At 60.3% G+C, this 15368-nt stretch overlaps 1 protein-coding gene across 5 annotated transcripts in view; it reads left to right on the forward strand.

Annotated features, from left to right (window-relative positions):
- The first annotated feature begins 4003 nt into the window (after positions 1 to 4003).
- SRC (SRC proto-oncogene, non-receptor tyrosine kinase) overlaps positions 4004 to 15368 on the forward strand; it is a 49782-nt gene continuing 38417 nt past the window's right edge. For 2 of the 5 annotated variants that reach the window (XM_070589174.1, XM_070589176.1), the window contains exon 1: positions 4039 to 4380. The gene's annotated coding sequence lies outside the window, so the exon portion shown is untranslated. Of the gene's footprint in view, positions 4381 to 13871; positions 14166 to 15368 lie in introns of those variants that run through there. The other 3 variants (XM_070589178.1, XM_070589177.1, XM_070589175.1) reach the window with 3 other exon arrangements.

Consider the following 15368-nt stretch of genomic DNA (forward strand, 5'->3'; position numbering starts at 1 on the left):
TCAGCTGCTCCTCGGCTGCAGCCGCCGTCAGCGCAGAGGCCTCCAGACTGCTCCTTGCGGCCCCACATCTGTCTCCCACTCAGTGACAGCACCTCTCCCCAGGCCCTTCTCTGGTCACAGTGCTCCAGGGCTCCCCACTGCCTCCAGGACAGAGCCACGCCCGGCCCTCAAGGATGTTCAGGGCTCACCCCGGCCACCCTGCCCACCTCACTCCCCCACTCCAGCCCGCCCACCATGTTGTGCTCCATTAGCACTGCCTTCCATCAGCGGGGCCGAGTTCCAGACCCAGCGGTGTTTTCCGCCTATGTCTTTGCTTATGCTATTCCCTCTGGCTGGAACACCCCCTCTGTCCCATCTCCGCAGGCGTCTACACTCTCCATGGACGACCTCCCTCCTTCATCAGCCCCCCTACTCCAACACACATCCTGGGTTAGGGGACCCTCCAGCTCCCAGTGCTGGCCCCATCTCTGTGCCTAGTGCACTGGTCGCACTTGTCTTCTCCTCCAGGCTGTGAGCAACTCGAGGGCAGAGACCAGACTTGGTTTGCTCACTGCTGTATCCCCAGCACCTAGCACACAGTAGATGCTCAGTAAATATTGACTGACTGGAGGAAGGAAGAGCGAGGCTTAGCCAGGGGCTGGGGGCGGACAGCACTCCACGCAGAGGGACGAGCAAGTGCAGAGGCCTCTAGGCGGGAATGCGCTGCTGTGATGGAGGGACAGCAAGGAGGTAGGCCTGACAAGGAGGGAAGGGGACCAGGGCCTGCAAGAGAGGCCTGAGCAGTTGGCAAGAGCCTGATGCACTGATGCACTGGACATCTCTGTGTAAACCGTAGAGTGCAGTGCCACGGGAGGTGCCAAGCCCATTCCACAGTCTCAGGCTGGAGCCTGTCCACTCTCCCACCCTGTCCTGTAGCCCTGAGCCTGGTGGCTTTGAATAGACAACTCACAGCAAACCATCTGGGGAAGAGCAGGGCTGGTCTGGAACTTCCCACTGGGTGCCTGTGACGGGTCCAGCTCCCCACTTGCTGCTCCAGGGATGAGCTGGGCTCAGGGTGGGTGCGGCAAATAGGCCACCATTGAGCCAGAGTCACCAGGGCCCTGGATGAGGTGGGGGGCACCCTTGATCCCACTTCACGGGAAAGCTCTCACCCATGGGCCTGCTGCCAGTCTTGTGGGACCAGGCCTCTCCCCACGCTCTCCATCCTGCCCTCAGCTGTGGCTCTGACCCAGGGATGGGGAAGAAGGGAAGAGGAGGTTTCTGGAAATAGATGATTGAGTACAACCGGTGCTCACCATCTCGACACTGTTGACACCAATAACATCTGTCATCTGCCGGGTGCTTTGAGTTGGGAAATTGTCCTTCTTGATGTTCCAGACCCGGGCCAGGGCTGTGTATACTGTCGGTGGCCAATAAGTTGCTGCCCATTAACAATGATGGATGATTTGCAGGTATGAAGCAATGAGCTGCTATTTTACTAACAAATAATGTTTTAAGCAAAATAATGCACCGAGTCACTTACTTACCCACCAGGCCAGACCAGCGACTCTTACGTCGGCATAATCCTGGAGGTTGGTGGGGTTGTTACCCCACTTTATGGATGAGTAAATTGAGGCTCAGAGCGGGCAGGGTCACATAGTCAATGAATGGAAGAGTTGGAACTTGAGCCTTTGTATGTGGATCCCTAATCCGTGTGTTCTCTCCAGCCAACTGGGCAGTGTCTGCTTTGTGCTGGGCACAGGCCAGGCCACAGTCCCTGCCCTCAGGGTGAGGACAGACACACTCCAAATGGACTTGGGGTGTGCCCCCATCAGGGCTTTGTTAGGGAGCGTGTCCTGGAGGAGGTGGTGTTTACTCAGGACCTTCACGGACACGGAGGGTTGGGAAGCTAGAGATGTGGGGGGTTACGGTCTGAACAAAGGCCCAGAGGGCTGGTGGAAAATAACAAATGCTCCCAACCACTGGGCCGGCCTCGTCTTCCTCACGTGCCCACTGAAACCTCTGCCATCGAGCCAAGCCCTTGAAGCCAGTGGTGGCTCCAGGTGGAAGGCTGCCTCTGTCCTTGCAGAGCCAAAACTTGTCTCCATTGTCCCTGCTCTTCCAAGCAAGTATGTAGGGTGTGAGTAATGAGATCTCACACGCAGGGAGCTTACAGCTCCTCATGTCATCCTCACGGGAGGCTTCTGAGGGAAGCGTTCTCTTCAGCCCATTTTGCAGGTTGGCATACCGAGGCTCAGAGAAATGGCATGCTCAAGGTCACATATCCAGGAAGTGGCAGAGATGGGACTTGAACCCATCTCTGTGGACTGTGGAGTCCAAAGTCTATGCTTTTAAGCCTTCTGTCATCCCAGCTCTAGGAGTAGCCCAGAACTTTCAGCTGAACTTCTGTGGATGAATCTAGTGATGTGCTGGCAAATATTTAAAAACCAGCTCTCTGGGAGGAAAAAAAGCCTTGATTTGTAGCCTTTGCTGGTTTCCAAGGTGTAAATACTCCCACGGTGGCTCATATCAAGCCATCAAGCTACCAAGCGTGACATCATGGACCGTGGCGTTGGGAGGAGATGGGCACAGTCCGCCCTTGCCAGTGGTGAGAGCCACCTCCAGCACACCCTGGCCACGCAGCCCACCCCGGCCCAGGGCGGCAGGCAAAGGCCTCCAGACCCGCCTGAGGAGTGAACGGCGACTGAGAAGCCTGCTCCTCCAGCCTGGGAAGCTGTGGTTAATCTTTAAGCCAGCCTTGCAAACAAGCACGGCCGTTTCCCCAGCCCAGGCTGGCTTCTGGCGCTGCCTCTGCTGCTGACTTGCTGTGGGGCTTCAAGCTGCCCCTTCTCCCTCTGGCCTCAGTTTACCAACCGTAAGAGCTACCACTCATTGAGCATAACCTCAGCCACCCTCACACTCCTCAGTTTTAACTTTCCCGGGAGTCCTCTCTGGCCATGCTCACTGTTTCACGGGCGAGGGGCCTGGGCTGGGGAAATCGATGGACCGGTACAAGGCGCGGCCGTGGGCAGCCAGCCTGGATTTGAACCAGATCGGTCCTGCTCGAGGCCTCGCTCATTCCTGGACTCCTGGATACTATTTTGTACCCCGAGGCCTTTGCCTCCCATGTCCTAGGGTTCCCATCCCAGCTCCTCTCAGGAGGAGAAGCCCGGCCTGGTGCCATTTGACCCGGCTGGGCCTCAGTTTCCCATCTGTGAAATGGGAAAACGTTCAGAGAAGGAAGCTGGATTCGGGCCCACCTTCCCCTGTGGGCTGTAACTACAGGAGGACGGGAGAAGAGACAGGGGCAGGGGACGCGTCCCGACAGGGCAGCCCTGGAGCCCGGGCCGGGAGGTGGTGGGGCGAGGTGCCATCAGACAGGGGTGGGGGAGGCTGTGTGGCCCTAGAGCAGCATTTCCTCAGTGTCCCCTTTCTCTGCTGTATGCCCTGCCCCCTGCGTCCAGATTACTTTGCCTCTTTATTCACATTTGCAAGTGTCATTGCCACCAAACACTTCCTAGGCAGGAATGTCCAGAGCTCCACGACTTCTGACGGGCTGCCTTAGTCCTGCGTTTGTTTTTGTTTTATGCACATTAAAATGAACACATCCATTAAAATAAATGTTGCTTTTCTCCCCACTGCCCCTCCGGCCCCAGTCCCCTCTTTGGGAAACTCAGGTCAAGCCCACAGTCCAAAGCTTGTTTCTTGTAGGTCACCTCCTTCTCTGTGCCTCAGTTTCCTAATCTGTAAAATGGAGACGACCATCCCACCAGCTCAGCTGCTAGTTGGGAATAGATCTTAAAGTCGACCTGAGCCACTTAGCATGGCGCCTGGCAAGGAGTGAGCGCCCTATTAGTGCTGCTGTTATTATTATTATTATTACTAATAATTGCAGGAGAGGTGGTTTTGGGGTAAACGGGGTGGGTGGGTTGGGGGGAATCTGGGAGGGCGTTTTGGTTTGAGGGAGGATGGGGGTCCCGCAGGGTGGGGCGCTCTCAGGGGGCGGGTGGGGGGCGGGGCTTCCGCGCCCCAAGCCTCCGCACCCCCGACGCGCGCCCCGCCTGGACGCCTGGCTCGAGTGTGGGGGGCCCGCGCCCCGGTCTCCCCCAGGTCACGGGCGGGGAATTCGTCCCCGCGCGCTTCCTCCTTCTTCCTCCTCCCGGCGGCCTGCGGGGCCCCTCCTCCCGGCTCGCGCGCTCCCTCCCATCTCTTCCCCTCCCCGGGCCGTCGCCTCCTCCTCCTCCTCCTCCCTTTCTCTCCCGATCTGTCTCTCCCGGCCCGGAATCCATTCCGGCCTGGGAGCCGGAGCGGCCAGGCCGCCGTCGCTGGACCCCCGGCCGTCCGGCGGGCCGCCCTCCCGTGCGTCTGGCTACCGGTGTGCCCGCCCGCCCGCCGGCCCAGGTGAGCGCCCCCCGCCCCTCTGCGGCCCCGAGTCCCAGCCGGCGGCGGGGAGCCCCCGCCCGGGACCACCCTGGCGTCGGATCGCCGGGCCGCGGGGCCCCGTGCACCCCTCCAACCCCTACCCCAGGGCCGAGCCGCGATCCCGGAGCGCAGGGCGGGCGCACGGGGACGTGCCGGCGCGGCCTTTTGTTGTGATGCCGCGAGAGGAGGGGGCTGGGCGGGGGGCGCAGGGGTCCTGCCCGCGCGGGGACCCCCTCCGGCTCACCCGCCCACTACGAGCCCCCTGAGAAGCAGCGAGCCGGGCCCGAGCCCCCCGGCCAGGTCTAGGCCAAATCTGAAATCTGAGCCAGTCGGCGCCGCCTCTGGCCGCGGCTGCCCGGCCTGGCGCCCCCCGCCCGGGATGGGGGGTGGAGAGGGGGCGGCAGGGTGGGCCTGGGGGTCCCTGGCTGGAACTCGCGGCTAGGGCACCGGGACCGACCACTGTGTCCTCGTGGGGCTTCGAGTAGGGCCTGGTGCCGCTGGCCTGGAAAGGACTGGGCCACACTGTGTCTGGTCCCGGCTGCCCCTAGCCCCCAGCCTCGCTTCTGGGCAGGCCCAGCCGCCTGCCTGCTCAGAAGTTGGCAAAAGTTTTGGGCCTCGCCACCAGACCGGGTCCGTCTGCCTGCCTAGGCTGGGGTTGGGGGTGGGTTCGAATCTCAACAGGGCCACCACTTGCCCTGCTGTGTGTCCTCAGACAGCTGCCTGCTCTCTCAGAGCTGGAGGTCCTCATCAGTGGCAGGTGGGCCTGGCTGGGATCACCCGGCTGGTGGAAAGATGGGGTGAACCGGAGGTGCTCACCTGTGGGGTATCACTTCAGTCTCTGGGGTTTTCAGGGGACTTGAGGGTGGACAGACCATGTGCGTGTGGCCCCGGGTGAGGCTTTCCAAGCTTCAGGGACTCTGCACAGTTGGGGCTGTGGTCCCTGCGTCGCCTGGGGTGAGTCCAGGCCCTGCCACAGTGCAGCTGAGGTCAGACTTGGTTTCAGTGGGCCAAGCTGGTCCTGTTGCTGACCATCTTCTCGGCCTCCTGGCTGGGGAGACGGGACACCTCGGCTTCTCCTCTCCCTGGGCGGCCTGGACCGAAGGGCTGCCCCTCTGAGTCTGCGGGTGTGGAAAGGGGACCCGCAGGGGAGAATCCGTGTGTCTGCGTGCAGGCCTTTGGTATGTAGTGGGTGCTCAATAAGTGCGCGCTTCACTGGATGAATTGCCCACAACGGGTGGGGCTGAGCTTGCTGGCCTCGTGGGGCTCCTCTCCAGAAGAGGATGGGTCGGTGCCTGAAAAGCCACCACGTAACCCCTTGGGAGAGACAGGTGCCGTGTAGTCCTGCCGCCCGGCTGCTGTGTGGCCTCAGGAACTTGCGGCTCCCTCTGGCCTTAGTTTTGTTGAGTATAGAACGGGCCAGTGAGAGTGACAGCTGCTGATGTCTCCTGAGCACCTCCTGTGAGGTAGGGACTCTTGTTTATCCTCCATTTGCTGATGGAGAAACTGAGGCACAGAGAGGTGAAGTGGCTTGACCGAGGCCACACAGTTTGAAGCTGGAATGAGAACCCAGACCTCAGAGAGCCCCGTTCGGCTGCCCTTGAACCCTTCCAGGGGTGATGGAGGAGCAGGGGTTTCCCGGGACGGGACCAGAGGCACAGCAGTGTCGGAGGGGACTGTGCTGCTGCGTGGTCGCAGGGGCCACGAGGCCCATTGGTGGTGGGGTGATGTGGTCTTTCCACCCAGGGATGTGATTTACAGTGTGTCACCTCTCTCAGCTGACTGCCTGCCAGGCCCTCCTGTGTGGCCCCTGAGCCTTGGCTCCTGAAGGTGTCCCTACGGGAAGGGCTCCCAAATAAGGAGCTGCTTATCTGCTCTTGCTTTTCAAGGTTTAGCTGAAGGCCCACCTCTTCCAGGAAGGCCCCCCAGCTCTCTCCTCCTCTCCCCTAACCTCTTCCTGGAGCATGAGTTATCCCCGGCTCACAGCCAGTTTCTGCTTGTGCTTCTTCCCTGATTGTGACCTGGGGGGCGGGGCTGTCTGGCTTCCCCAAGCCCCAGGATCCAGGGTGGAGAAGATCAGTGACCTGCCGACAGGTCCCCTGACCCCTCGGTCCTCAGTTGATCCCCTTTCCCCAAACCTGCCTAAATCCAAGCGTGTGTGACCCTGTCTTGAGCACCTGCTATGTCCTAGGGGCTGTGAATTCAGGCGAGCGGGGTGGGGGTGGGCGAGCAGTGGGAGCTGGAGGAGGCATCCGGAGGCTTCCAGGAGGTGGTGCTGAGCGGGCAGCAGCTCTTCCTTTCTGCTCACACGCTTCCCAGAGCCTCTGGGGTTGTGGGGAGCGGTCAGCCTGGGTGGGGCCTTGCTGGGGAGTTGTGAACAGGTCCCTGGCCTTCCAGAAATTTGAGTCTAGAGGGTGAGCCAAGTAGCAAACTAGTTGCCAAATAAATGAATCTGTAATTGCAGCTGTGATCAGGGCTCCGAGGGAGAGGCGTGGGGTGCAGCGGAATCCTGAAGGAAGCATGTAGGAGTTGGCCAGACATGGAGCTAGGGGCAGGGCTTACCAGGCAGCGGGAAGGGCATGTGCAAAGGCCCTGAGGTGAGGAGTGTGCGCTGTTGTGGAGGAACAATGGGAAAGCCTGTGAGTCTGGAGCACAGAGATTTAGGGGGAGTGGATGAGAGGTGAAGTGAGGGGTGTTTGCAGCAGGGCTGGACCATGTGGGGCCAGTTGGGCCTTGGGGAGGAGTTTGGCCTTTGTCTTCCCACTGGGCTGATTGGTGTCCCCTGTGTGAACAGCCCCATGCTGGAGGCCAGGGGTACAGAGCTGGCCAATGCACCTGGCAGAAATCGATCTATGGGCTGGACTCCAAGTATTCTGTGGGGGCCTAGATCAGGTGTCAAGAGGAAGGGCATTTAAGGCTGGGCTTTGAATGTGGAATAGGAGTTCACTGGCAGGAAGGCAGGAGAGAGTGAGAGCCAGGGGTTGGGGAAGTGCACTGCAGGGTGGCTGGAGGCTGGGAGCGAGTTAGGGAGCCGGGAGGGCTCAGCTGGAGACCAAAGTGTGGTCAGGGCTCACAAGTCAGACTGGTCTGGGTTCAAGTTCTGACCATCTCCACTTGTGTGTCTTTGGGTCATTCACTGTATCTTTCTGAGACTTAGTTTCCTTGTCTTGAGAATGGGGACGATATCTCCCTATCAGGTGAGGGTCGAAGGAGGGCTGTATGCCCAGTGCCTGGGGCCAGTAGGTCCTCCGGAAGTGGGACCTGCCTTGTGTGGTGCTACCCAGGCAGGTCGGTTTGTCCCCTGTGGCCAGCTGTGTGGCAAAGGCTTTGAGTGGGTGATCTCACTGAGTCTGAAGGGGCTGCTCTGGCCAGAACTAGCCTAGGAAAGGGTGTTGGCAGCAAAGCTGTCTATGTGCTGGGTGATCTGAGTCCTGCCCTGCCCTCTCTGTGCAAGGAGGCTGCCCTGGAGAGAGCCCTGTCGGTCTAGCTTAGGCCAGCTTTTGAAAGCCTGCCTTAGGTGAGCTTGGTCCATTTTCTGGATGTAAATACTAAGACCCAGAGGGGAGAAGCTGCTTGCCTAGGGTCTCCCAGATGCCAAGTGACAAGGTGAACTGAGGCTGGAGGACTCTGGAGGGCTCGTGTCCCTACCCGCCTTGGAGCCACTTCAAAGGGCCTCCCCTGCCCTGGGCCTGTTGACCAGAGCCTCATTTCCTGCCTTGGTCCAGCAAGTGGCCCCGCTCCTCTATCTTCCGTTGGGTTCCCACAGCCCTTTACTTCCCCTCCGCTGCTCCCTCCCCCTTATCTCCATGGTAAATAGCTCTGGTTTCCACTTGAGCCCCTGGGGGAGCACTTCCTCTGGGGTGCCTCAGTTTCCTCATCTGTGAAGGGGGACAAGATGAGTCATGACTCCCAGGATGTCCCAAGAGGACTGAAATAAAGTGTTTAGCCCACATTAACTCGATCAATAGGGGTCGGGAGGAGCCAGACGTGGACTCGAGTCCTTCCTTCTCTGGCAGCTGACACCCCCTTCCTGTGACTCAGTTTCTGAAGCTGTAAAATGGGCATAGGGCGTGCACCTAGTAGGGCCAAGGGGAGGACGGGGTGCGGCTGTACCGTAGGCCTCACCTGCTGGCTGGCTCTGTGTCCCTGTTTCTGGGGAGGTGACCCGATAGATGCCTCCGCTGTGTTCAAGGCCCCGCTCCCAGCTGTGTGTCCAAAGGCAGGTCACTTAGCCCCTCTGGACTTCAGCCTCTGCACACCTCCCTGTGGGGATTAAATCAGCCAACGGCTTCCAGTGGCTTGATCTACTGGATGCTCAGTAAAAGTGACGTTTTTCTCCCTTCTCCTCCCTCATGGGGGCTCAGACATTACCCGTTCTTGGGATGGCCCAGGGCTCAAGCTCCCCAGACCTGGGTTGCTGTGTGGAGGAACGTTCTGAGGCCCAGTCTTGGCTTCATGGGAAAGAGTGCTGTGATAGACTAGTAATGTCTGCACAGAGGGTTAGAGGGCCTTGTACACGTGCCGGGAGTTCGTCATTCCTCATGTATTCTGACCTTCTCTTTTCACAGATGGGAAATTGAGGCCAGAAAGACCCAGGACGTATTATCCAAGCTGGCAGAAAAATGCACATCTCTTGTCTTTTGATCCAGGGCTGTCCCCAGCCAGCCAGCCTGCCCCTTCCCCCAGTACAGCCTCCGGGGAGTGGAGTCAAGGGGTGGATGATCGGGGAAGATCCCCGAGCTGGGAGCCAGAACCCCCATTTCCCCACTCCTTGCTGTGGGATCTTGAGCAAGTGACGTCCCCCCAACTTGGACCCCAGTCCCTCGCCTCCCCTTGGAACTACCCAGAGAATTCTACAGTGAGAAGCCAGAGGGGAGGAGAAGCTACATGGTCTTGGCTGAGCGTCTTCCTTCTCTGATCCTCAGTTTCCTCCTCTGTATGGTGAGGGCTCCTCCCTCCTGGAGGCTGTGTGACCGGGATCCTCGCTGGGAAGTTCTCTGGGGCCGGCCCGGCTGAGTCCTCTCTGATGCCCGTGTGGGGATGGAGAGGTCGGAGGGGCTGAGGAGCTGCTGAGAGACCGTGGGAATGGTTCCTTCCAACCCTCTGACTCGCGGAGCTGCGAGGCCGGAGCAGGCAGACTCCCAGTGCTGGGGGAGGGAAGTCGGAGTGGGGTGGGGAAACTTGGCCTCCTCCGTCAAGGTCTGATTATCGTCTCTTGGGCTGCTTGGTCCCAATCTGTGGCCTTGACTTTTACCCTGCCTGATGTTGATGTCCTCACATTATGCCCTCCCCAGCCCGGTCATAGCAAGCTGACCCATTTCATCCCTTGCCCCGTCACGGGGTGGGCAGACCTTTTGTTCCCATGACACAGAAGAGGAAACTGAAGCTCAGAGAGGTCAAGGGCTGGGGCCACAATCACACAGCCCAGTGAAGTGTGAGCCCAGCCTTCTGGCTGCTCTGTGATTTGTGGCAGCTGGTTCCCACTGAGTTTGCCCCTGGCCTGGCTGAAGTCGTTCCCCAGCTTTGTGGTGGGTGGGGTGCTGGGGGACCTGACTCTGGGCTTCCAGCTCTGACTGATGGAGCTCCCCTGGGCTCTGGAGTACAGGCAGCCTCCAGGGAACCCCCAGCTCCTAGGACGGGCACGTCAGGGCTGCTCAGTGGATGGTCATGGCATACGGGGAGTGGAAACGGCAAGGCCTTTGGAGCCACTTGGTTCTGGGTTCAGATCCTGGCTCTGCCACTTGTTTACTGTGTGTGATTGTGGGAAAATGATTACTCTGAGCCTCAGTTTCCCCGTTAGTGAAATGGAGATGACAGTGCCAGTACCAGCTTTGACAAGGTCATGTGAGGCTCTGATGAACTACTGTGTGTCTGCTCTGGCGCGGGGCCTGCACACAGTAGGTGCTTAATATTTCTGAGTGCCTGCGATGAGGAAGGGACTTCCCTGACGAGGCGGGAATTCTGAGCCTCTGCAGCCCAGTTGGTCTGGGAATCCCTGGGGCTGCGACTGGACACCTGTGTCCGTGGCAGGCGTGTCCCGTGGGGCGGGGCTGAAGGCGAGGTTAACTAGAGACAGACGAGTTTGGTGGCCGGATCGATTGCAAGCCGCCAACTCTGTCCAGCCTCCCTGAGCCCAGCGCCCGCCTCAGCCTTGCCCACCGGACTTGTCCCGGCCTCCCGGGGCCCTAATCCCTGGCGTCCAAGGCCCCCTCGCTGAGTGCGTCCATCTCTCCAAGGGTGGCCACCGACCGAGCGCTGGGTTCTTGGCCTCTTTGCCCACTTGGCCTGAGACGCGGGAGCTGTTACTGCCTTCGGGTTTTTGACAGGCAGCCGAGGCTCAGAGAGAGGCAGGGGTGGGCCCGGGCTCCGCAGCAGGGCTCCTGGAGGTGCTGTAGGTCGGGGCCAGAGCTCTTCCCTCTGCCCACCCTGGTCACCGCCCACATTTCCCTTCGCCTCAGGTGGTCCCTTGGCCTTCCTGAATCGTCGGCTGTCTTCCTGCTGTGCCGGGTGGTCCAGCCGCCGTGCCTTTGCCTCTGCAGGTCCCACTGCCTAGCAGGCCCTCCCTCTCAGTGCCCTTCGAGTGGCTGAGATGCCGGTGCCTCCAGAAGGCTTTTCCTGCCCACCCTCTCTGCTGCAGTCTGGGTCCATCCTTCCTCCTCTGCAGCCCCGTGGTTCCTTTTCTGCCCTCCCTCATGGCTCTGACACATTCTGCCTTGGATGGCAAGTCGTAGGATTCCTTTTGCCTCTAAGGGAGTACAGTGTTAATCATTACTCCCAAGGGCGCTGCACTTTACAGTTTACAAAGCACTTTCTTCGATCGCCTCTGAGCATCCCCAGGCAGGGCTGGGAGGGAGACAGACCGTCACAATAATCTTCATGTGGTGGATAAGGAAACAGGCCTCAAGTCAGGGTCGTTCCAGACGCTCTCAGTGCCTGAGCAGGTGGAACTGAACCTCCCCCCATGAGCCCCCAGTCTCCCCAGGGAGGAGCCCCTCTCTCAGAGGCCCTTGAAAGCCTTGACTTATTGTCAAAAGGGAGATCTGGAGATTCAGAGAGGTGAAGTGACTTGCCTGAGGCCACACAGCCGGGAAGGCTGGCAGAGCTGGGAGGGCTCCTTCTAGGAATCAGAGAGGAGGCAGTTCATGCCCACCTTCCTGTCCTTTCTGAGTGGAGAATCAGAGACAACCAAGATCTGGAAGGAAGGATGAGCCCCAGTGGACCAGCCTCGGAGCCCGTCAGTGGTCATCCGTTCCTCTAGCCCGTGCTTGAGTCCTTGCTCAGTGCCAGGTGAACAGTTGTGTCCGATGTCACAGCCTCCCTGTGGGGTGGCACTTCTGGCTCCACTTCACCAAAGACGAAACCGAGGCTCAGAGAAGCAGAGGGACTTGCCCAAGGCCACCCAGTGCGTGGGTTTGGACCCAGAGCCTCCTGGACACCGTAGGCTGACCCACCTCATCCAGGCTGGGCCCTTCTCTGCCTCCCGTCTGACCCCTGACCCTCATCCAGCCCCTCCCAGCATTCTTTTCAGGGCAGTGTGAGGCCCAGAGACTGCTCTGGGAAGCCGTCCCGGCCCCCGGGGTGCTTCTCCTCTGTCTCCAGCTGCTGTCGCCCCCCAGCTGTGTGACTTTGGTGAGTCAGTTTAACCTTTCTGTGCCTCAGTTTCCCCATCTGAAAAATGGGCCTAGTGGCAGTATCCACATCATGGGCTTGCTCCAAGGATCAGGTGGGGTGTTGTGCACTACTCTGTCAGGCTTCTGGGTGCCCTGTGGCTGCTGGCACCCAGGACCCACCACATTGCCTGGTCCCCTGCCTCCTTTGCTGTGTGCCCTGGGCAGATGGCTTCTCTATTTGAGCCTCAGTTTCCTCATCTGTGAGATGGGAGCAGGAGTCTTTTCCTCATAGGGCTGTTGGGAAGACTTGATAAACTCTCTCCCCACGAATGCCCACCCGTGCCAGGCTTGTGGAAGCGTCCAGCCACTGGTCACGGTTACAGGATGGGCAGGGTTCTGACCGACAGGAAGAGGGAAGAGCATTGCAGGCAGACGACCCACGTGAGCAAAGGCTCGTAGCTTGGAGCACCCCACAGCTGGGTGGGGTAAGTGGAAGGGGACCCTGCACCTCCAGGGTTGGGACGGACCCTCGGGAGGGGCAGGGTGTCAGCGCCGGGTGCCGTTCTGGTGACCGCTTTGCCCTCCAGACTTGAAGTTTCCTTTCGAAGCCTTGGGAGCAGCCACCTGCCCCCTGTACCCGCCCCCCTCCCCCGGCAGGTGTTCCCGAAGGCCCTGGAACCAGATGAGCCGCAGTTCTATTTGGGGACGATTCCGCTGTTCCCGTTTCTCTCCTGTGCCCTAGTTTTAGAAACGACGTGGGTTTGGTTACCAGTTGGCCATTTCGGAGAGCACCCCCCCACCCGTACCTTAGCTCTGTGGGCATCACGGGCAGAGCAGGGCTCTGTGCTGCCGCTGGGAGGGCTCCTGGCCTCCACCCCGGCCTCTCTGGGCCGGGAGTTGGCAGCTAGACGCTTGATTTCCTGCTGGCGATGTCTGGGCCTTGTGCTGGGAGCTGGGGACCCCAAAGATGCACTCTGGGAGCAGCCTGTACCCTGGGGGAGCCAGACACAGACCCTGGTCATTGCCCTGCCACGGGGTGGGTGCCATGTGTACTGTGGCAGCCCATTACAGTGCCAGAGAGCTTCCCAGAGGAGGGGCTAGCTGGCCTGAATCTTAAAGGGTGACAGGTGCTCACGAGGGAAGAAGGGCGAGGGCATGCCAGGAGGAAGGGACAGCAGAGCAAAGATCTGGAGGCAGGAAGTGGCCTGGTGAGTGTGGGCGTGGCCTGGGGAGGTGGGGGCTGCAGGCCATGTGCAAGGTAGTTGGGAATGGACTAGGTGGGTTAGGGGAGGCCTCAAATCCTCATCAGGGTGCTCAGCCTCTTACCTGGGGCTCGGGGGGCAGGGCAGGCCTGCTGAAGGTGTGACAAAGAGAAGGGTCAGACCTGGCTCAGGCGCTCGATTGCTCTTGCTGAGCGAAGGCAGCCCACAGCGGCTGGGGTTCCAGAGAGGGACCAAGGACAGAAGGGAGGAGCTGTTCTGGGGCCTTGGAGGGCGTGGGTGAGGGAACGCTTCCTGGAGGAAGTGGTGTGTGTGACATACCTGGAAGGATGGAATAGTTCTCTTGGGGGCAGGTGGGCCTTGAGCAAGGGCCTGAAGATGCGTGTGAGCAGCTCCTCTTGTTGGAGCTCGGAGGGCGGTCGAATTTTGACCTGAAAGGTGGCTGGTGCCCCGAGTGGAGGACCCCGAGTGCCCGCTCAGGGAGTCTCCGTGCTGTCCTCGGGCAGTGAGGAGAGACCGCGGGGCGGGACTGTGGGTAGCGCCTGGCTCAGGGTAGGTGCCCCCTGGCAGTGTGCCTTTGAGGAGGTGGCCCTGGTAGCTGCGCTGAGAGCAGATGGGCCTGGAGAGAAGGGGGGCGCCGGCCAGGCAAACAGCGGGGCTGGGATGGATGGGAATGGCCCCCTGGTCTGCCTGCCATCCATCCTTTCCCTGCAGACGCCGCCTGGCAGGAAGTGGTGGAGACGTGTTGGGGCCTGGCCGGCGGATCCCGAAGGCCCTGGGGCATGGGCTGGGCGTGGGCCGAGGGCTCCCGGTTCAGGCCCAGCCTCCATCCCTTGTTGGGGAACCCTCGGGGAAGGACCAGGCGTGGTTGCCCACCCGGGCCTCCAGAAAGGCCCCTCCACCCTCCTGAACCCAGAGGGTCTGTTCTCCAGACAGGGTGAGTGCCGGCTGGGCCTGGGTTTCAATCCTCGCTTTGTTCCTTGCTGGCTGGGAGACCTTGGCTGAGTAACTTTGCCTTCTGAGCCTATTTCCCCATCTGCAAAAATGGGGTCACCCTAGAGCCCCCTCGCAGGACTCCCAGGGAGGATTAATGAGATTTTAGGGGGCCGTGCCCCACACTGCGCCAGCCCTGGGATCTGACTTTGGAGCTGTTGGCCTGGCCTGACCGGGGGTGCTGGGACCTGCTGGGCGGCTGGGGGGCGGCTTCCGATCTGCCCCAGGCTCTCAGCGCTGAGGACAAAGCTCCTTTGTGGTGGGACAGATGGAGCCTGGGAGCCCCCCTGTTCCGGGACCAGAGGGCGGCCTGCCCACTCCCCCGTCCCCAGATCTCCCGGGGGAAGGAGCTTTCTTGGACTGAGGATGGGGAATGAAAGTCGGGTTGTGCAGGCAGAGAGGCTGGGCTGCCTGCAGCTGCTCAGGCCAGAGCCTGGCTGGTGAGCTCTGGCGGACCCTTCCCTTCTCTGGGCCACCTTCTCTGGGCTCCGGGCATCCCTGGCAAGTCCCAGGCCCACTGTGTGTGCCCATCCATCCATCCATCCCTTTGTTAACTCATTCAGTAGTTACCAGGTCCCCACTCCAGGCTCGGCCCTGTGCTGTTGGCCAGTGTCCATTCTGACCGGATGGATGCCCAAGCATGCTGCCTTTTAACTGTTTTGAATGTGACACTCTCTGCAGAGCATTCAGCTGAGAGTGAGACAGAAGCGGCCCCTGTCTTCATCAGACATGTACTCACACAGTGAGCTATGTCATCAGAGCTGTGGTCCATGCTCAGAGAAGTTGAAGGTCCTCACCTGGGCCGGGGGAGATCAGAGAGGCCCTCTGTGAGCAGGGGGCTTTTGAGATGAGACTCAGACAGAGAGCAGAGTTGGCTGGGTGTGTTGCCATTTGAACACGTGGACGGGAAAGGCCTCTCTGAACGGGTGACGTTGGAGTAAAGCCCCTGAAGGAAGGGAGCGAGTGAGGCTGCAGATGTCTAGGGGAAGTACGCTCTGGTGGAGGGAACAGCAAGGGCAAAGGCCCTGAGGCAGGGCTGTACTGGGTTCTCAGGGAACGGAGAGGTGGCCAGTGTGGGCAGAGCAGAATGAGTGAAGGGGGTGGGGCTGTAGAGTCCATCGTAGGCACTTGGAGGCCCTGTGAGGAC

The sequence above is a fragment of the Equus przewalskii genome, chromosome 21 (assembly GCF_037783145.1).
Source record: "Equus przewalskii isolate Varuska chromosome 21, EquPr2, whole genome shotgun sequence".
NCBI lineage: Eukaryota > Metazoa > Chordata > Mammalia > Perissodactyla > Equidae > Equus > Equus przewalskii.